Genomic DNA, 20,088 nt, shown 5'->3' on the forward strand with positions numbered 1-20,088 from the left:
ACAATGTAAACTGTTAGAGAACAGTTTAATAAATTATGGTAATAATAATAGTTAATATTTATTGAGAACTTCCTAAGTGCTAGGTGCTTCTAAGTGCTTTCCGCGTATTAGCTGATGGAATCCTCAGAGCGATCCCCAAGGAGATACTATTAGTTTGTCCATTTTACAGGTGAGGCAGTTGAGGCACAGAGTGCCTAAGTAACATGAAAAAAAGCAAATTTTGAGATAATATGAATAGTTTGATTTCACTTTCTAGATTCATGTATGTACATATATTTCATGTACATGGAAGAATTCGGTATGCATACAGAAGAATCAGGTAACAGTGAACTTTGAAAAGCGAAAATTAGGAAGGAAGATTTTCACTTTTACTTTACACACTTCTGTAGTTTTGATTTCTTTTAAAAAATAAGCACGAGTTTTATAATTTAAGACAAATACATCAACACCTAAAAATGCACCCAAATGTATTACTCTACATCATTTATTTCCATTTCACTGACTCAAGAAAGTCTTGTTCTGTAAGAAGAAATTTAATTCTGGTGGGTCACTCCCAGGGCGGGAAGAGGTGTGCGCTGTGTAAGAACTAGATTGAGATTGACATTCCAAATTGGCTTAAGGGAGGAGGAAAGCCAGGGCAGCAGAGGAAGCTGGGGAAATAAGACCTTTGAGAGCACAGACAGGCAGCTCTAATTGGAGGAATGCTCTCAGAAAGCAGTGCAGAATCCCCCTCGGGGATGCCCTCCGCCCGGCTGGCCCTCCTCCCACGGGAGCGTCCCGGCCCCTGACTCAGGCAGACCAACAGCAGGTGCTTCCCCAGCAACTCCATGACATTCAGCCAGTTATTCTGGCCTAATGTCTCCTTCTAAGGAGTCCGATGAACTTGTTTACTTCATGAATGGAAGAAAGATAAGTTTTTCACATTGTAGTTTCTAAAGTTATGTAGAGAAAGAAACCATGGAGAAAGAAGGTATTACACCAGTGTGTGGACTGGTGACTGATTCCATGACCATGACAAACCTCTCTCAGTCTCCAGTTCTCTGGGAGGCGGAGGTGGAATCTGCTTGTAAAATGTATTCAGATTACGGAGTTCCCGTCGTGGCACAGTGGTTAACGAATCCAACTAGGAACCATGTTGCAGGTTCGGTCCCCGCCCTTGCTCAGTGGGATAACGATCCCACGTTGCCATGAGCTGTGGTGTAGGTTGCAGACGTGACTCAGATCCCGCGTTGCTGTGGCTCTGGCGTAGGTCAGTGGCTGTGGCTCCGATTCGACTCCTAGCCTGGGAACCTCCATATGCTGCGGGAGTGGCCCAAAGAAATAGCAAAAAAGACCAAAAAAAAAAAAAATGTATTCAGATTACTAGATGAAAAGCCCTTGATGATACGGATGTCTTCAGACTGCATTTGGTAATTGCATGCACATTCATCTAAGTGTTGGACATCGATTTCTCTTTATAACCATCTTCCACATTTTTCTTCCTGCCCACTCCCTGCCTCCCCTCTGTCTCCTTAAACCGCCCCCACTGCCACACACAAACACACACAAATGAAGAGTGTAAAATCTTCAGATCATTTACATCTAATTACAAAACTTTTGGCCAGCAAAACTAGAAGAGAAACCATCCCAAAAAGCTAGGGATAAATGTCACAGCTAGTTTACCTCTTAATCCATTGCCCATTTAAGTAGTCTTAGATTACTTAACACAACGGGAAAAGGATTTTCTGGTCCCACTTTTGAGTTCCTGAGATTTAGCTAATAGACAGGATCCATCAATGGGATGTGCTCTTTGCCTTTCACTGTCTTTGACGCTGGGTCTGAAGGGCAACCCAGCATCCTATTCTCAGCACCACTGGCAGAGAGAAGAGGGAGTCCAGGTTGAAAATGAGCACGAGGGTCTGGGTGCCGCCCACTCCACACAGGGCCGTGTCCAGAAATGGTGGCTCAGGGCAGTTTTGTAATGTGCCCGAGATCACTCAGCTAGCAGGCATCAGAGGGGCCTTGCTTCTCCTCTTTCTGTTCCCAGAGTTTATGTTCTTTTCCCTGCCTCATGTTCCCTCTCCTAAGGTGGTGCAAACCTTCTAGAATCCCTTCACCACGGGAAGTGGCATGGATCATGCAAAGAGGCGCCAAAATAATGCTCTTTGTCTACTGCTGCCATGGTCTTGTTTGCTCTCCAAGGATGAGTGAAGAACAAAGAAATAGTATGATTTGCAGGTAGTGATGAGAGTTAAACCCTTTTATTCAACCATGTGTACTCAAGAATTTTAAAAGTTTGTAATATTCAAGGAGTTCCTGTCATGGCTCAGCAGAAAACGAATCTGTATAGCATCGATAAGGATGCAGGTTCGATCCTTGGCCCCTCTCAATGGGTTAAGGATCTGGTGTTGCTGTGAACTGTGGTGTCGATCACAGACATGGCTCAGATCCCGAGATGCTGTGGCTGTGGCGTAAGCCAGTGGCTGCAGCTCCAATTCAACCCCTAGCCTGGGAACCTCCATGTGCCGAGGGTGCAGCCCTAAAAAGACTAAATAAATAAATATAAATGTTTGTAATATTCAATATATCAGAATATTTTATTATTTTCCTAAAACCAGTGCTGTGTTAGGAAGCAAATCCTTGTTGCTTATCTTCTAAAACAAAGGCAAACATTGTCTTGCCAAAATAGAGCCAAATACAATACAGCGTTATGCAGTTTTACAACAGCAAAGAGTTCGACCAACTCAGGCCAACAAGATCAACACACATATTCTAAATGATTCCAAACATTCTAAACAATTCTTATTATTCAGAAATACAGAGAAACTGCCTCTATCTCTATAACTATTTCCTCTGTAGTGGTCATTGAGAGTAATTCAGACCCTAAAATAAATGTATTGTTCTACCTGAGGGGTGGGGGGAAACTGTATCATTTTGTTTGGGAAATCAAAGCAAATAAGAAACTCTGGAAACTTTGCAATCTCTCTTGCATTTATAGAACTTTTCCCTCCTATCACTTTTCACTACAAATATTTTGATTGTAAGTAGGATTAAAGTAAGGGGCTTGTCTTGCCAATGGAATGGCAGAGGACAATGGTTTTTGAATTTAAGCATGAACAGTGATAACCTGGAAATATTGTTTAAAATGTGGATTTTTTTGAGCCCCACTCCCAGACACCTGATTCACTATGAGAAAACTAAGTTTAAAAGGACCCTCAGCCTCTTGGTCAGTATCACATGTAGTTGAGGTTCCTGCTTGGTCTCTAGGGCCAGCTGCCAAGGCCAGCTGTGAGCACGTGATCACTGCCTGCACAGGCTCTGGGGAACTGAGGGTTGACCAGTGCAAACTCTGAAGAGCCAAGGTCACCTTCAATTTACCAGGGTTGAGCCCCAAAATGTGGCTGACACTTGGGCCTCCTGCAGGTTGTCCTGATTCCTAAATTTCAATCACAGTGTAAGACTAGTGCCCCCTGCAGGCTGGTCCTGAGACAGGTTTGAAGACCAGAAATATCTGCACCTGCAGCCAAGCAAGAAAGGAAAACCATCACCCAGAGAAGGACACTGGGAGACTGATCTTTGTTTCAATTTTTAAAAAGTTTGAAAAATGCCCTTAGAAACTCAATGGAGAGTCATATCCTGTTCACTGTCCTGTCTTTCTGCTTTGATATTTTTGCATTCATGTGACTAGATAAAGGTGTCATGACAGCACACATTCCACCTAGAGAACCAGCTCTCATTCACTACATCCCTTCTGCTCATTCCATCAATTTATGAATGAATTGAAAGTTCAGGCACTTTGTATGGGATGGCTCTGGATTGCTTTTTTTAAGCCGAGCACCCAAAGTTGTAATATATTCTCCTCCAATCATCCTATGTTTCTTTGTTTAAAAGAAGTGGTATGAGGAAAGCTCAAATTATATTAGAAATTTTCCTTTTTTGTTGATTTGTATGCCATTTAGATGCCTCTGCCTTTCCTGACTTTGTATGAATTAAAATAAAAGAGACCCAATAAGAGGTCTAAAAGCTTGCCTTCACCCTTCCTAACAACCCTCCTGAAGACAGATGACCACATACAGGGTCAAACTCAAGTTCTCTCCTTCTCTTCTTGAGAGGTACAATGAATTTTGTGAGCATTCGGCGGCCTGAACATTTAAGGGAATGCCCAATTATCCCCATTATTCATTCAACCCTCGTCTATCAAGCTTCCCCTGTCCTAGGCCCTGGGAACTGGAGCGACCTGCCCTCACGAAGTTTACACTCCACTGAAGTTATTGAATGACTTGCCTTCAAGGTGGTCTAACTTCTTCAACGTGGTCTATCCTCTGGGTCTTTATAAGATCACAGATAACCTCGAGATTGTCTGAAGGACCATAAGTTTATCTGACCAGACATCACAGCCGACAAACGGAAAAGAGCATATGGATAAATAGAGACCATTTCAACTCTCAAAATATTTTTTCCACAAGATAGTTTGGAGGGGGAAACGACCTCTTTAATTCTAAATAATAGAATATCTATTTTTAGGTAGCCATACTTAAGTTCAAAATTATTTATGTCACGGCCCAGCTTTAAGATGTACTCAACCAGTTATATTCATATCAAAGTAACTACTATTATAATCGTCAAAATACCTTTTTCTTTTTTGGAAACTGCTGCTGTCACTGTGTCAACTCTTCTCAGCTTCGCTCTGCAAGCTCTGAAGGTACTTCTCCATCACCAGCTGCCTGGTGCCCATCTGCTTGCTCCATGGCGGGGTGAGGCTGCCCCCACCTTAGAAGGCATGGGAAGCACCCAAACCAGGACTGAGCTAGTTGGGGTAAGAGCATATGTCAATGGGCTCAGGATAAATATGGATTTAAGTGGCTCTCTTCGTTGTCTGGGCCCTGGCTTATGGCTTTCGAGGACAAAGATGGCAGCAGAAAGTCTGACCCTTTTACTGGAAGAAATGCTAACCTTGTCAATTTCTTTTTTTTCCTTCTGTGGCTTTCTTTATCATTATTGGAAGCTTATTACACTTCCATAAAAATGGGAGGAGAGGGGTGCAGAAGGAGGGACCCTCTGTCTGAGTCACTCTAGGCCATCAAATTGCCTCAGGGAGGAAGCCTCCCTCCAGGAAGGCTTTGGATTCAGTTCTCAAAGACAGGGACATGCACATTGACCCTGTTTCCTAGAATGAATTAAAAAAGCAAGTTTGCCTATTCTGGTGTTTGTTCTGTGTAATTCTAGCCAGAAAAATACTCTTGTGATTTAGGTATCTGAATTCGCATGCTACGTAACAGTCTTTAGTCAAGACCAAATAAGACAGTGTAGAACAATTGTACTTCAATTTTTCAAAATAATTAATATTTTTAAAATTAAAAGTTTAAAATATTGAAACATTTTTTAAAAGATTATATATGTTGAATAAATGATAAGCCCTTTGGGGGCACAGATTATGTCTCATGCTAAAAATACCCTCCCACACCATAAGGCATTGATGTGCCAGAAAAGTCACTAGCTGACTGCTGAGCCAGAGGCCAGAGAGAAGGAACAGCACTGGCCTGTTTCCAAAGCCCCTCACACCATCAGAGGCACACAGCTGGGCGCCTTAATCTCACCGCCAAGTTTGTACAGAATTTTTTTTTTGCTTTGCATTGCTTTTTTTTTGGCCACCCTGCAGCATATGGAGTTCCCAGGCCAGGCATCAGATCCAAGCTGCAGTTTCAACCTACACCACAGCTGGGGCCATGCCAGATCCTTTAACTCACTGTGCCAGCCCAGGGATCAAACCTGCATCCTGGCACTGCAGAGACGTTCCCAATCCTGTTGGCAACCATATAATCATATAACATTGGAGGGTTCTATGGTGTTTCATTCATTTTTGGACATTTATACCAATGACAGCTCAGTACCTCTGGATTTTTTTAACTCAGGTACTGAGCCAGCATTGGTATAAATGTCCAAAAATGAATGAAACACCATAGAACCCTCCAATGTCAAAAGAGGAATGAGAAGTAGGAAAGCTAGAGCTCTCTTTATGGTCAGAAGACCTTACAACAAATCCCCTCAATTCAATTTTTTTTCCCCAAGTGGCAGCAGAATGAGAGGGAGAATAAAATAAAAGCAGATAAGCTCAATGTCTGTGATATTGGTTAAATCTAAACTGTGCCCTTGAAGTCCTCGTCCCCATGAGCTTTGGGGGCGTCCTCCCCCAGCGACTCTATCTACAGAAAGGCCCCCCGGCCTCTTACCTGTGAGCAATTGCAGCACTTCCAGCTGATACCTGATGGCCTGTGCTGACCTGAGCTGTACCATCTGAGCCTCTGCCTCTCCCTGAGTGCTCCCTACCCCTCAGCTTTCAGGATGGATGCTCTCTGTTCTCTGCTATGAGGAAGGGATTGCTAAGGACCACAGTATCCAGTGCGAGTTCTGCACCCCCGGCACCTTTCCTCTCCTAAGGAACCACCCAGAGCCCCGCCGCAGGGCAATCAGGGCGAAGCTTGGATGGTGAGAACCCAACCTCTCACACGGAGGAATGACCACTGCCCTTGACGAGACAGCAGGAGACTCTAGCATTTTCCTCCAAGGAATTAGATGAGAGAGCTTGTCAAAGATTGACTTGTTGACCTCTGTGACCCCCGCCTCTCAAGCAGTGATGGCAAGCATTACGCATCCTTATTTAGCAAGAGGGGAAACTGAGGTAGCCAGCCAAAAAGTAAAGTGAATTTTGCACATGTTACATTCTTGGCACCATATCAACTGTTTCTGTTCACTTTAGTGTAATGCATGTTTGGGTAGCAGAGGCTTATTGAAACAGTCTTTGTGTGGGTGATTTCAATGTAGTTGCAATGTTACTGGAATGGTGTTTGGAAATATTAGGACTTTAAAAATCTTTTATTTATGTACTGAGAGCCAGCCAAAAGAAGCAATGACCTTTTCGGTTGTTTTTTATTTTTTGTTGTGGCAGTTGCTGTTACAGTTGTTATTTAAGCACTATTAATGATTATGAAACCACAGACTCTGGAATTAGGAAAAAAATCACTATGACTCAACTTGCACTCACTTGAAAAAAGCCTTAACACTTTTAAAGTAGTGTCTGCTCTTTTTCATCATTTTGGAAACTTTAAAATACTTATTAAATTGCACATATGTGAGTTACCATTGTGGCTCAGTGGGTTAAGAACCTGACATAGTATCCATGAGGATGCGGATTCGATCCCTGGCCTCGCTCAGTAGGTTAAGGATCCAGCATTGCCACAAGCTGTGGTGTAGGTTGCAGACATGGTTCAGATCTGGTGTTGCCGTGGCTATGGTGTACGCCTCAGTTGCAGCTCCGATTTGACCCTTATCCTGGGGACTTCCATATGCCAAAAGTGTAGCCCTAAAAAAGAAAAAAAAAATGCACATATGTCTTCCATCTTGTCAAGTTGTTTTTTAACTTTTATCATTTGCAAATCTGATGAACATTTTGCCTTCTGTCTATATGTACATCGTTGATTAAAATACTGAACAGAATAAGCCAAGTAGAGAACCATGAGAAAATTAACCAACACTGTTGACCTCGAACCCTTGCTCAGCTGAATACAAACCTTTCTGTGGCAGCACACATTTGCATTTCTCCATCCTCTGCAGAGGGACCAGAACCTCTGTCACGTGCCTCGTGAAATCCCCAGGCCATGTGTCTACAGCACTGACCAGTTTCTCAGTCTAGAAATCTTCTCTCTAAAGGGAAAGAGGCTAGTTTTTTTTGAGTATTCACTCTCCCCTTAGGAATCACCACTGGAGACCCTCTCATCAATAACTCGTTTCAGAATAGATTCAGAAAGTTGCCTGAGAGCAAAATTGACCTCATCAGAATCCATCTTTTTGAAAACCAGGATCAGTGGTTGCCTGGCCATTGCTCCAGGCCTGCTCCAGTTTCCTGTGATGTCTCCAAAAGATCACTGACCATCATCTCATAATCTCATCTACAAACTGTTTCAAAGTCATGGGCAAAATTCACCTTGATCAATCTGACCACTTGAATAAATTTCAAGATGCTTAAGTACTCTCTTAAAATCTCCACATAGATTGGGCATCACATCTTTTTAAGTGTGTTTATCTGATGCTTGTAGTTTACCAAGTCCTCTGCTGGTGAGGAAAATGAAAGCAAAAATAGGAATAAAGTGGTTGTGCCTTTGACATTCGTTTACATTACTCTATTTTCCGTGAGCAGTAAATTCGTTCTTTGATTGATACATCTTATACTTAATAATAGTATTTTCCAAAAAATATCTGGCTGGCCCTTTGCCGACTTGGCACTGCCCTGTCAGTTTGTCTCTTTACTTGAACCATTTGTTCACGTCCTTTCTTGGTCTTTGCTGAGCAGGGAGCAATCTGGTTACAGGGCTCACTCCCTCCCCAACCCCCACCCCCTCCGTGACTCCTTATTTCTTCCTCATTTACAATTACATCCTCCAAATTTCATTTCTGAGAGCTTCCTAGGCATTTTATGCTATATTGCCTTTTTACAGTTTCTAGTAAATGGGAGAAGGTCCATCACTGCTCTGTACTTTCTGAATGGGCTTTTCATAAGCCTACAGCCCTGAATTCTATCACCTGGCATTCTTGTCTTTCTCTTGTTATGAACCCAAAGATATTCTCCCTAAATAGTCTGTCACTTTCATATCACAGGCTTCGTGCTTAGCTCAACAGCCATTCCCCTCATTTCTTCTTCTCACTTTTGAGCCATGCAAGAATTTTCTAACTCCCTTCTTTAAAAAGGGTACTGCTTCTCAAACCTGGGTAATTAAGGATCTCTACCCAGCTGTATGCTTCCAGGGTCCAGTTTTGTGACTTGCTTTAGGGAGGCTCCATCCATACCTTTCGTTGGAGCAAGTGGCTTGTGTTGTCCAAATCCCCTGGGAACCGGCTTTTGGTTCACCTGGTAGGATGGGGTTGGAGGCACAAAGACATCCCATGATGGGGCTCAGAGAATGCTGAAACCCTGTGTTCAGACAAAGGAGGCTGGATTCAATTGGCCAGAAGCAGACGTCTCAGCATTTTGCCAAAAACTGAGAGGCCAGAGGCAGATATATAAAGCCAAGGATCAGCGGGTCAGGTATAAAAATAGTCAGGAAAGAAGAAGCAATGAATCTGGACAGTTACCTTCAGCAAACACTGTGGGCTCCAGTGTGGTGCCGGAGAGAATCGTAGGCACATTTCTGTTTGTTTCTATTTGAGCTCTCACCCAGATGCTCTCTACCCCTTTCCTTCCTCAGAGGTCCCTGGATTTCCATTCAAGGTTTTTGTTTGTTTGCTTGCTTTTTAGGGCCGCATTTGCAGCATATGGAAGTTCTCAGGCTAGGGGTCGAATCAGAGCTGCAGCTGCCAGCCTACACCACAGCCACAGCAATGTGGGATCCGAGCCGCATACGTGACCTACACCACAGCTCACGGCAATGCCAAATCCTTAACTCACTGAGCAAGGCCAGGGATCACACCTGCATCCTCATGGATACTAGTCAGATTCATTTCCACTGCATCACAATGGGAACTCCTCAAGGTTATGTTTTATAATCATATGGTCCTGCCTCCTTTGTTAGTTTTCTTTTTTTGACACTGCAAGACACCATTAAAGGATCTTATCCCTCTAGGTTTTGGTGGGGTCCTTTCTACAGTAGTAACATCCCCAGTCCAAAATTGCAAAGCCTCTTTCTTTGTCACCCACAGTCTGCTTTACTATCTAGATGCCACCATAACAGCAAACTTTTATTGAGAACTTTCTATGTACCAGGTACTATTCTGTGGTGGGTGCTATATGCCAACTGTGTAAATGATGAAACTGAGATATCTTGGTGGCTAAGTTCCTGCCCCAAATCACATCACCAGGGAGTGGAAGTGTCAGTCAATCCAGGTACTCTGGTGGTAGAATCCACATTCTTAACTATATAGTCTGAATCAATTTAGTCTCCTGAGAACATTTTCCCTGCTATTTTTTCTGGAGAATTACCAGGACCCCTTTTATTATTATTACTTCTCCCCTCCCGATATAACTAGTGCCCTCTTTGGCTTCATATGTCAGGGTATCATCTATGTAAGTTTTTAGTCTTCCAATTTACTTAATCCTTTCTCCAGTTTATTCATATTCCTTTCTCCGAGCATCAGTTGAGTGCCCGCTATGTTATGAGTAGGATGATTATGGTTCTTACAATCAGATGTTCTGATTCAGGGCCAATCAATGTCTCTACGAATGTGACAAACATGCATGTAGTCACATGTGATCTTGAGGATATATGCACAGAACAGAGCTGCCGTCAGAGTCCCCCTCCCATAAAGGTGAGAATCACCAGTATAAAGAGACACAGAAGTGATTATAATACAGTGACATCCTGATTAGATCTAAGAGCCATTGCCCCAAACATGCTTTCCCAACTTTTGTAAGAGATACTCCCTCTGGGTCCAGGTCAGTCCACCCAATATTATAAGATATTTTAATACCACCGAGTGACTTCTAAGAACCATAATGGGTATCTGAGATTGTACCCTATCTACAAGCTGACACGTTGGCCTGGCACAGCTTGATGGATGCTTGCAGAAGACATGAGACTCCTGGGTCAGAGACAAAGGACATTATTTTTCACATCAATAGAAAAACAGATTATTAGCACTTGTGCCTACTTCCTGAGCCCCAGTTCCCAGAAGGCAATGTGAGGAGGGCCAATTGACACTCGGGTGTGCCTGAGATTGGGGAACGCAAATCTTTTATAATGGGCGGTAAGCCTCCCAGAACGTCCCAGGCGATCTTATCTTTATTATTCTGGACAGGAAGCATTTCTGCTAATTCCTCCACGGGGAGACACTGCCTTTATCTTCCAAAGCTATTCACTCTACCAACATCCTTGGAAAGAGAGTCTGGAACAAAAGGAGGCAGAGCCTCTGCTCATGAGACGTACACCTCTCCAGCATGTGACTGGTGCCCTTGAAGGGGTTTCTGGTGTCCTTCACCCTTTCTCTTCACTGATTTCCTGCTCAGCACCCTTACAAAGCCCATTCCGGCAACATATCCTAAATGTCTCCTGAGGACGCTAGTTCCATGGAGAAAAACTACTGGGATTTTGCGTATGATTCCTTCTGGAGGAGCGAAGGGTCCTAGTTATAAATGAGGGAGACATTCCAAGGGCAGAGGAGTGACTTTGGGCTGAAACATTGTGTGTTTCCTTCCACAAGGGTAATTTATGCTGCTGTGCTGGGTACAGACCCATGGAGGAGAGTGGAAGAGTTTCAGCGCTGTGAGAATGAAACAACTGAGAGCTGCCAGCTGCCACTTCCAGATTAGATAGCAAAGCATCACACCCATTACGCGGAATTGGTTTTCAAGGAAAGCACAATAATGTGCGTTATGGACTCAGAGGTTTACCATTTTGCCCTTCTTGGTGAGGGTAACCAGATACTTTTCTCAGAAATACAGACAGGTAGCACCTTAATGGCTTTTTGGAAGGTGAAGGTTAGAAACTAGCATATTCTAAGTGACAACAGATTAGACGATCTTCCTCACATCTAGCTTTGTGATAGGGAGGAACCGAGAAGCATCTATGTCTCACGCTGTCATTTCAGCAGCACATTTTGTGGAGGCGTAGCTGAAGCGAAACATTTTTATGAAATAAACGCCTGTGTCCTCTCTGAATGTGTTTGTGTCTTGGTGAGTAGTAATGGTCTATGGGGAAGAGACGAGAAGCCATTTCCATCTTTCATGTTGCATGGAATCAACAGCCACTAAGTACATGTAACATCCATAGAGCATCCTTTTCAGATCCTCTGCTGCCTCCACACCCGCCCCCCTAAAAAAACTACGAAAAATAGCTCAAAAGACTATTTTTTAGTCTTTCATTCTTTTAACAACAGAATTATTAATTTTAGAAACATAATTTTTTTCCTACGAAGATATATCATAAAAACTGCAGAAGTTATATATCCAGGGATGTTTGGATGCCTAAATTGTTAAAAAGAATGTGGAAAAGTGAGAGAGTTAAGATCCTACCAAAAAGGGACATGCAAGGAAATATGTCTAAAGGAAAGAATAAAGAATGAGTGAAAGTCTCCCACTGATGTCATCACAGGCGGGCACTCAGCTCCTATGCCCACGTTCCTTCCATGACCCAAAGAGTTGCCTGTGGCCACCACACGGACCTGAAGGTGAGCTCCTGGGGGTCCACCTGCCCTCCCTGGGAGGAGGGACCAGAGCAGAGGCTCACATGAGCCCTAGAAGTGGTTTGGGGCCTTGAGGGCAGGGGATTCTGAGGTTGTGGTGCCCACAGCTTGTGGCTAGAAGGTAGGGTACCGGCTATGAGTAGAATGTCCCTTTGACGCCAAGGACACCTGCCCCTTGGGGAGGGTGCAGCAAGAGGGGGCCAGAGTTGAGATCCAGAACAGAAGTCCCAGTGACCTGAAACCTAAGGACAGGGTTGGGAATGGACACCTTAAGCCACATTTAATGTTCTGAAATCAGCATAAAGATAAGCATGAACTCCAGGATGGCTGTTCATACGCACAAAAAATACCATTACAGAAAACCTAATAAAGTGCTTCATCTAACCATTACTCACTCTTCAGCTATCATTTTCCTGCATCACCTCCCTGCAAAGTGTCAACCAACCACGATTTGGTTCTTGTTGGACTGAGAAACTTTCCTGGAACTCTAATAGCCAACAGACAGAGCTGGATCCAGCATTTCCCCAGGCCAAATCTGGTTTTGAAAGCCATTTCTAACTTCATCTGAGATCTGTAATGTCAACCCGGGGATAATATTGGGCAAGTCTGAGTCTCACTTATGAGACAGCCATTCGCACAGGTGCAGGCAGCTCTCGCCCCCACTCCCCCTTTGCACTCCGCCTCCTCATCCCCTTTCTAGCTGACTTTTTTTCATGCATTTTCCTCACATAAAATCTCTTCATTCCTGAGATTCCAGGTAACATCTCCAGAAAGGATTCCTCCTGAATCCTTTCCTATGTCTGCTGTCTCCGGATGAGCCTTCCCTCACATACTAGCCCTGGGTTCACTGCAACCTCCACTCTTGCTCTGCTATACCGGTCTCTCTCTCCTGCTTTCCATACTTTCAGTATATGGCATCACACGTTTTGTTTTTTTTGTTTTTTGTTTTTTGCTTTTTCTCACTCAGAACCCAGGGCCTGATGATTTTAACACCTGCTGGCCCTCAAATTCTTCTGTTGCTTTTCCTCTGCACTCACACTGCCCCAATCCAGAGCATCTTCATTTACACTGAGATCATTGCAACAAGTTCTGTACCTTGTCACTTTCCTTCCAACAGCCCCGTACAACCCGAGGCAGGATCCCCAAAATTCCCAGAATTCCTTAGGAAGCATTTCAAATATGTGATGGGCTGGGATTTCCCTCGGTTTTACTGGTTTGCAACCTCATGCAGTGCAGCCCAGGAACAGCTCTGAGTTTTTACAGAACTTCGCCAGTGACAAATGCACCAGTCTACAGGTGTGGAATTGGGAACCACTGCATACATCCGTCATAGAAATCTTCCAGAAATACTGGCTCAGAGATGCGGGATGATGCCCGCTGGTCCCAGTGACGTCTCAAAACTGGAGCCAGCCTTTGAAGACTTTCCACATCTGACTGCTCCGAACTCTCACACTGCCTCCTTCTCAAGGCGCCCCTGCAGTCAAGGCCACGGACTTGGTTTCCTCCCAGCACCTCGTGGACAGCCTCCCATGAGAATCTGTGCTAGCTCCATTCCCTCCTCACCCTCTTCCAGGAAGCTTCTGCAAACTCTTGCTTCCCGGCTCCCCAGGAAGCCTGCCTTCTGGACCCTTCTTCTGACACGTGGCTTCTGCCTAAATGTAGTTTCTCTTTCTCCATCTGGGCCCATGTTAGGCAGAGGACAACTGCTTGGCAGCTGCTCTGCCACCCCCAGGCCTCTCCAGCCAAAGTAAAACTGAGGGGCTGGTCTGTCCCTCACCGCCTGGTGTCCCTGGAGCCCAGCCCAGGGCCTTTCAAACAGGAGAGGTCCAGTACTTGACTGGTAATGACCATGATGCTATCAATCTTTAACTTTTAAAAAAACTAAACACATTATTGTTTTTTTTCTTAAGGTTTGTACCAAAGTGGATAAGAAAGTATCTCAACGCTTGGACCCAGAACTATTTCCACCAGAACTAATGGTATGCTCATTTCTCCTGATTTATTTCTCTTTTTATGTCAACTGTAAGTGAATAAATAGTCCATCAGCTCATCCCCAGATGATACTTTCCAGCATCTTTAACTCAGATATCTTAACCTAAATGTCAAAAGGAAACTTCTTCAAAGCACAACACTCTCTCTCTCATAACATTTCTTTTTAGTTTTTCTCCCACTAGAAATAAAGCCAAGGTGAAAAAGGATTTAATATCTATCATGGCAAAATGGACGTACTCAAAATACTAATCGACTTCATGTCTATGTGTCCCCATGGCTATCTTTCCATTTTTGTCACCTTCAGTTACCTGTAGAGGGCATTTCCTCCCAGGCCCTGCCCCGGGGGTGAGCCCACCTGCCCCTGATCTTTCTTCTAGCAGGATTCATCTCCCTCTGTGTCCAAAGCAGGACAGTTAGAGTCTATCTCAGCACACAAGCATCTTCATTCAAATCCAAGCAAAACCCAGGGTACAAACGGTAAGCAAGTGAGGGCAATTATCAGCTCCCTATCTCATTTACCTGATGGCTTGGCTCAGGTTTAAAGCATTTAACTGCCTACTTTTCTTCCTTTCTTTCTTTTTTGAAACTTGTCTGACCAGGCTTCTCTTGGACTCATGTGCAATTGTTTCACAAACGTCTACGGGGAGCCTTCCAAAAGTTAGCACTGAGATAGACCCTTGGGATACAGAAATGATACACTGTCTGTCCCCTCAGGAGCTCACAGTCAGATGGAGCCCTCAGACAGACATGCCTGTGACGATTAACAATAGAGCATGGAGAGGGCTGTAGAGGAGACCTGGGAGCCAGGGTCTGGAAGTGGAGCTGAGAGCAAGAGGTGGGAGAAGGTGGACAATCCAGAGAGACTTTGCCAAAGAGCCAAGCTTGAGCTAAATCTTGACTTATAGATAGAAGTTATCAGGAAGCAGGAGGGAGAAAGGAATGGGATATGGAGAGGGAATTCTGGGTAAAGTAAAAATCACGTGCTTTGACTCGTGGCTTTGCGGAACTTAGAACTTTCAGTGAAAAGAAACAATTTCAAATGCCTAGGGCATGGCAGGGTGGAGGGTTCACGGAAACCCCACTCCTATCCCACAGTGTGAGGCTGGAAAGGGAGGAGGAGACCAGATCCTGATGAGCTTTTAGTACATATTTAAAGAATATAAATTTGTTGTGCAGGTAATGGAGAGCCATAAACGGATTTGATAAAGGATATTTACCATTCTGAAAGATCATTCTGGATGCCGTAGGAAGTAAAGATTGGAAGGGGTCACAAGTGAACACAGGGTGATCGGTGGGGATCACACCCAGGAGAGGGACAGTGGAGATGGAGACAGGGGACAGGCGGGAGAGACGGTTAAAGGACAGACTCGGTAGAGCTTGATGGAGGATGAGGTAAAGGGGGCGACAGAAGAGGAGGGTTGGGACTGACACAGTGAGATGCTAAATTAGGGATACTGGAGTAGAACCACCTCTGAGAGGACAGATCAGGAACTCGGGTTCTCACATACTACTTTGCAGTCCTCTTTTAAGTGAGCTGAAGAAGAGGGATAAGTAGGTACTTGGAAGCTCAGAGGAGAGGTGAGGTTTGAGGGTTTAAATTGACAGATCGTTTAGGATCAAAGTCATGGGGATGCACAGAGCTGAGACGAGTTCCTGGGTCTAAGTTCCGAGGAAATTCCAACAGCTAATGTGTGGTTGGAAGGACGAGTAGACCCAAGAGATTGAGAACGAGAAGCTAGAGAAGGGGCATACAAATCAGAAGAGTGGGCTATTCCAGAAGCAGGGAAAGAGAATGTCCTGAAAAGGAGAGAATAATGTGGCAGCAAGTATCGTTGAGAGAGCAGATAGGATGAGAACTGCAAACATCGAAGGAAACAGTCCTGTTCGACCTTCACAAAAGCAGAAAGGAGTGTGTGTGTGGAGGGTGGGAAGGGAAGAAACGGAGAAAGGGAGGCAAGAGAGTACTTTGCAAAATTGGCCATGGGAGGAAAAAGAGTGGGTAGTAGCTGGGATTGAAGAGTTTGGGTTTTATCCTTTTTATTAGTGAAAGAGGCTTGAACGTTGATGAGAAGAATACAAATAAGAGATGCTGAAAACCTCAGCGATGGAAGAGGTGGGTCCAAGGCATTGACTGAGGAACAGCTTCTCTATTTCTTTCAGAAACATTTCATTGAAATGCTCTTCTCAAGTCTGGGGAGGAGTCCCCCTGTGTCCCCTAGAACTCTGTCCTTCCCCTGTAGGGTATTTTCTACCAGTTGGTGATCACCTGCATACTTGCTAGGTGGTGTGTGTGAGCCACCTGTGAGGGCAGGGTGGCATTCACCCCTGTGACACCATTGCCCAGCACAGTGAGTCTCAAATTTTTTTTTTATGTCCTTAAAAAAGGATGGAGGACCCTAAAGAGCTTTTGTTTATGTGGGTTATATGTATTCACATTTGAAGGATTTGAAATCAAAACTGGGAAATATTTTACACATTTATTTATTTGAGAATAACATGGGTGAACCCATTACCCATTAGCATGAGTACAATATAGTTCATGAAGAATAACTCTCTTTTTCCATAAGATAAATCAGTGAGAAGAGTGGGATTGTCTTAGAATTTTTGAAAATCTCTTCAATACTGACTTAGAAGAGGGCTGCTGGATTTGCATATCTGCTTCCATATTCAGCCAGTCATGGTACCACACATGATGCAACTTTTGGAAAGCTCTTTGACAACACACGAGAGATTGAGAGAGAAGAAGGTAAATATTATTGTAAAATAGTTTTGACCTTGGGGCCTGTGAAAGGAATCCATGGACTCTGAGAACCTCTGGCCCAACCTGAGAGATAAACATGAATTACTTCATTAACTGGAGCTTTTAACTCATTCCCAGAAACTCCCATCCCTCTGTCATTCTTTCCAAAAAACAAAACAAACAAACAAACAAAAAAAAACCATACAACTTAAGGCAAGATTTATAGAAGTCTTATGAAAAAAGAAATTCTCCTTTAGGCAATTGGCCTTTATTGCTCAATTTCCAAGCAGCTTCCATGGTGAATTTTATTCAGGATTGAAATTATTCAATGTGAAATAATTTGTGGAAACGTGGAAACTTCACCCAAAGATCTGCCATTTTGACGGCATCCACAAAGAGCACACTCATTTTTGCATAAAATATTTTTATAGGGGCATCATCAAATTTAATTTCAAATAAATGATCTCATTTCGCTTGAGAAATGATTCCTTCAGTGATTATTAACCAGCAGAAGTTGTCTCGACCATGCTTTTTCCACATGCTGGAACCATTTCAGCTTTAGAGGACTCTGGGCAGGGAGGCTGGTGCCCTCAGGTTCATGGTCCTGTTCACGTTTAGCTGTCTGTGTCACCTCCGCTTGGTCACTTCCCCTCTTTGAGCCTCATTGTTATTTTCTTCCATAAAACTTAGACCAGTGGTTCTCACCCATGTGAAGAAACAATCAGAAGTCAAGGACTTTTCCTTGACTACCATACTCTTTGCTAAACTCCATAAAATAGTGGCAAATTTAGTTAGGCTGCAAGGAATAGCAAAAATTTTAGACTTAGGAAATATGATTTATTATATGGTCCCTGTACCTGGTCAAAACTAGGAATACAGAAATTAAAAAGAAGAGAAAGGAGGGATTTTTTGTTTGTGTGTGGTGTTTGTTTGTGTGTTTGTCTTTTGTCTACTTAGGGCCACACCTGAGGCATCTGGAGGTTCCCAGGCTAGGGGTCAAATCAGAGCTGTCGGCCTACACCACAGCCACAGCAACGCAGGATCTGAGCCACTTCTGCAACCTACACCACAGCTCACCTCAATGCTGGGTCCTTAACCCATTGAGCGAGGCCAGAGAGCGAACCCGAGTCCTCATAGATACTAGTCGGGTTGGTTAACCACTGAGCCTCGACAGGAACTCTTGGGGAGAAGAGGGAGTTCTTGTTGTGGCTCAGTGAAAACAAACCTGACTAGTATCCATGAGGATGCAGATTCAATCCCTGGCCTTGCTTAGGGGGTTAAGGATCCAGCATTGCGGTGAGCTGTTGTGGTGTGGGCCGCAGAAGTGACTTGGTTCCCGGGTTGTTGAGGCTGTGGTGTAGGCCGGCAACTACAGCTCTGATTTGATCCCTAGCCTGGGAACTTCCATAAGCCATGGATGCAGCCCTAAAAAGAAAAGGAAAGAAAAAAAAAAAAAGTTCAGCCAACTAAATATGGGGTACTATTTGCAAATTACCCTATTTTCTCATTCATTGCATCTTATTGCTAACTATCATTTGCAGTGCCATTGGTTTTTGAGAAAACCTACAAAAACTTTAAAGAAATGCTATGCACTAACTACTTCTGCTAACTGAGAAAAGTCTAGCTTTCAATGGTAGCCGTGAAACTCCTCCCTCCTGCGTGGGAAACTGTGATGGTCAGTGAAAGCAGGGTCCCTACTGGCTTGAAAAATTCTAACATTCTCTGGTTTTACTATATTTCAACAAAACAGCCAGCCTTACCTCACAGAAGTCTGACCTCTGAGTGTCAGAAAAGTGTCTACTCAATTCCCTAATCTGCAGCTAACGTCAGGCCTAGAGAGGCTCTGAGGTTTTCCTAAATTGACCTTGCTCCCTATCGGCCAGTCTGGACTCAGAACTTGAGTCTCCTATCTCCTGGTGGTCTCAGTGTTTTTGCATCTTGCAAGCTTTCCTGATAATAAATAGCATACACACCCCAGTGCATATACAGTTAATTCTCTGTTGATGTTCTGTCATCATTTGTAACTTAGCCAACAATTATTTCCTCAGTTGAGAAGCTGACATGAGAAATCTCATCCCTGGCACATTAAGATTCTTGTTTATTTATAAGTTAAGATTTAATTAAAATCCACTTTTTTTAAAACCAGAAGAGATGGAAAAATAAATATGCAAAGCAGTGAATTTAATTGTGAATTGATTAGGACACTGTTCTTTAGGTCTCTGTCTTTGTTCTGTTACTCATGGTGGGTTCCACTGAATCTTGTTCAGTTTGGGAGCTCTAATGAAGTACCTGTGTTTGTCATTGACACCGACATTGAATCTGCATTTATCTGTTGCAGAGAATGGTGAAAGATCCCCAAAAGAAGTTTGTGGCTTTCCAGGGGGAGAAGACTCCCTGGATCACCTTAAGAACCATAAATGGCCTTCTGGGACTGAAAATTAAGGACCCCTAAAGCTCCCCTTCTGGGACTGAAAATTAAGGACCCCTAAAGATGGGAACACCTGCAATGGTGACAGCAATGATGCCACAGTTCCCACTTCCTCCTTGGAAAATCAAAATTAAGGAAAGAAGATGTGTCATGACACCTACTCACAAATCAAAATATATACCCTGGTGATTCAAACCCACTCTGTTGCCCAACTAATAGCCAGCTTGTTACACAATTTATATCTCTGGTTCCTAAAGAACAATTTGGTCTCTCAGTCCAACACTAGAATGTGGTTGAAAACAGGTCTCATTTGTCACAGTCTTATTTCACTTAGCTTATTAGGCCTATGGAAATGCTTCTAGGTCACAGTGCTATTTGCAACATGAAATCTAGCTGGCTTTTTTCCTACTACTAATAATTCTCCTACCTGTTAGGGCCTGCCACAAAGTTTAAAGAAGCTTTCCATCCAATTATTATCACTCTTGCAAGGATTTTGGAATTATTTATAGTGCTAACACAAAGATGTGTTCTCATTTATTATAACAAGGTCCTATGTCACAGGTGGTGTTACTGAAAAAAAAAAAAAGCTAAGGCTATTTGACACTAACGAAATCACAGGATTGTATGGATGGAGGAAATCATATTTTGTAGTGTAAGGTTCAACCACATCTGATCTTTGGAAAATTCAGAAAATCCTAGTAAGGGTTGTACACGGTCTCTTGAGACTCAATTTTCTGCACATAGCTGTGGCTCAACAAATGTTTGTTGACTCGCCCAGGAA

The sequence above is a fragment of the Sus scrofa genome, chromosome 15 (genome assembly GCF_000003025.6).
Source record: "Sus scrofa isolate TJ Tabasco breed Duroc chromosome 15, Sscrofa11.1, whole genome shotgun sequence".
NCBI lineage: Eukaryota > Metazoa > Chordata > Mammalia > Artiodactyla > Suidae > Sus > Sus scrofa.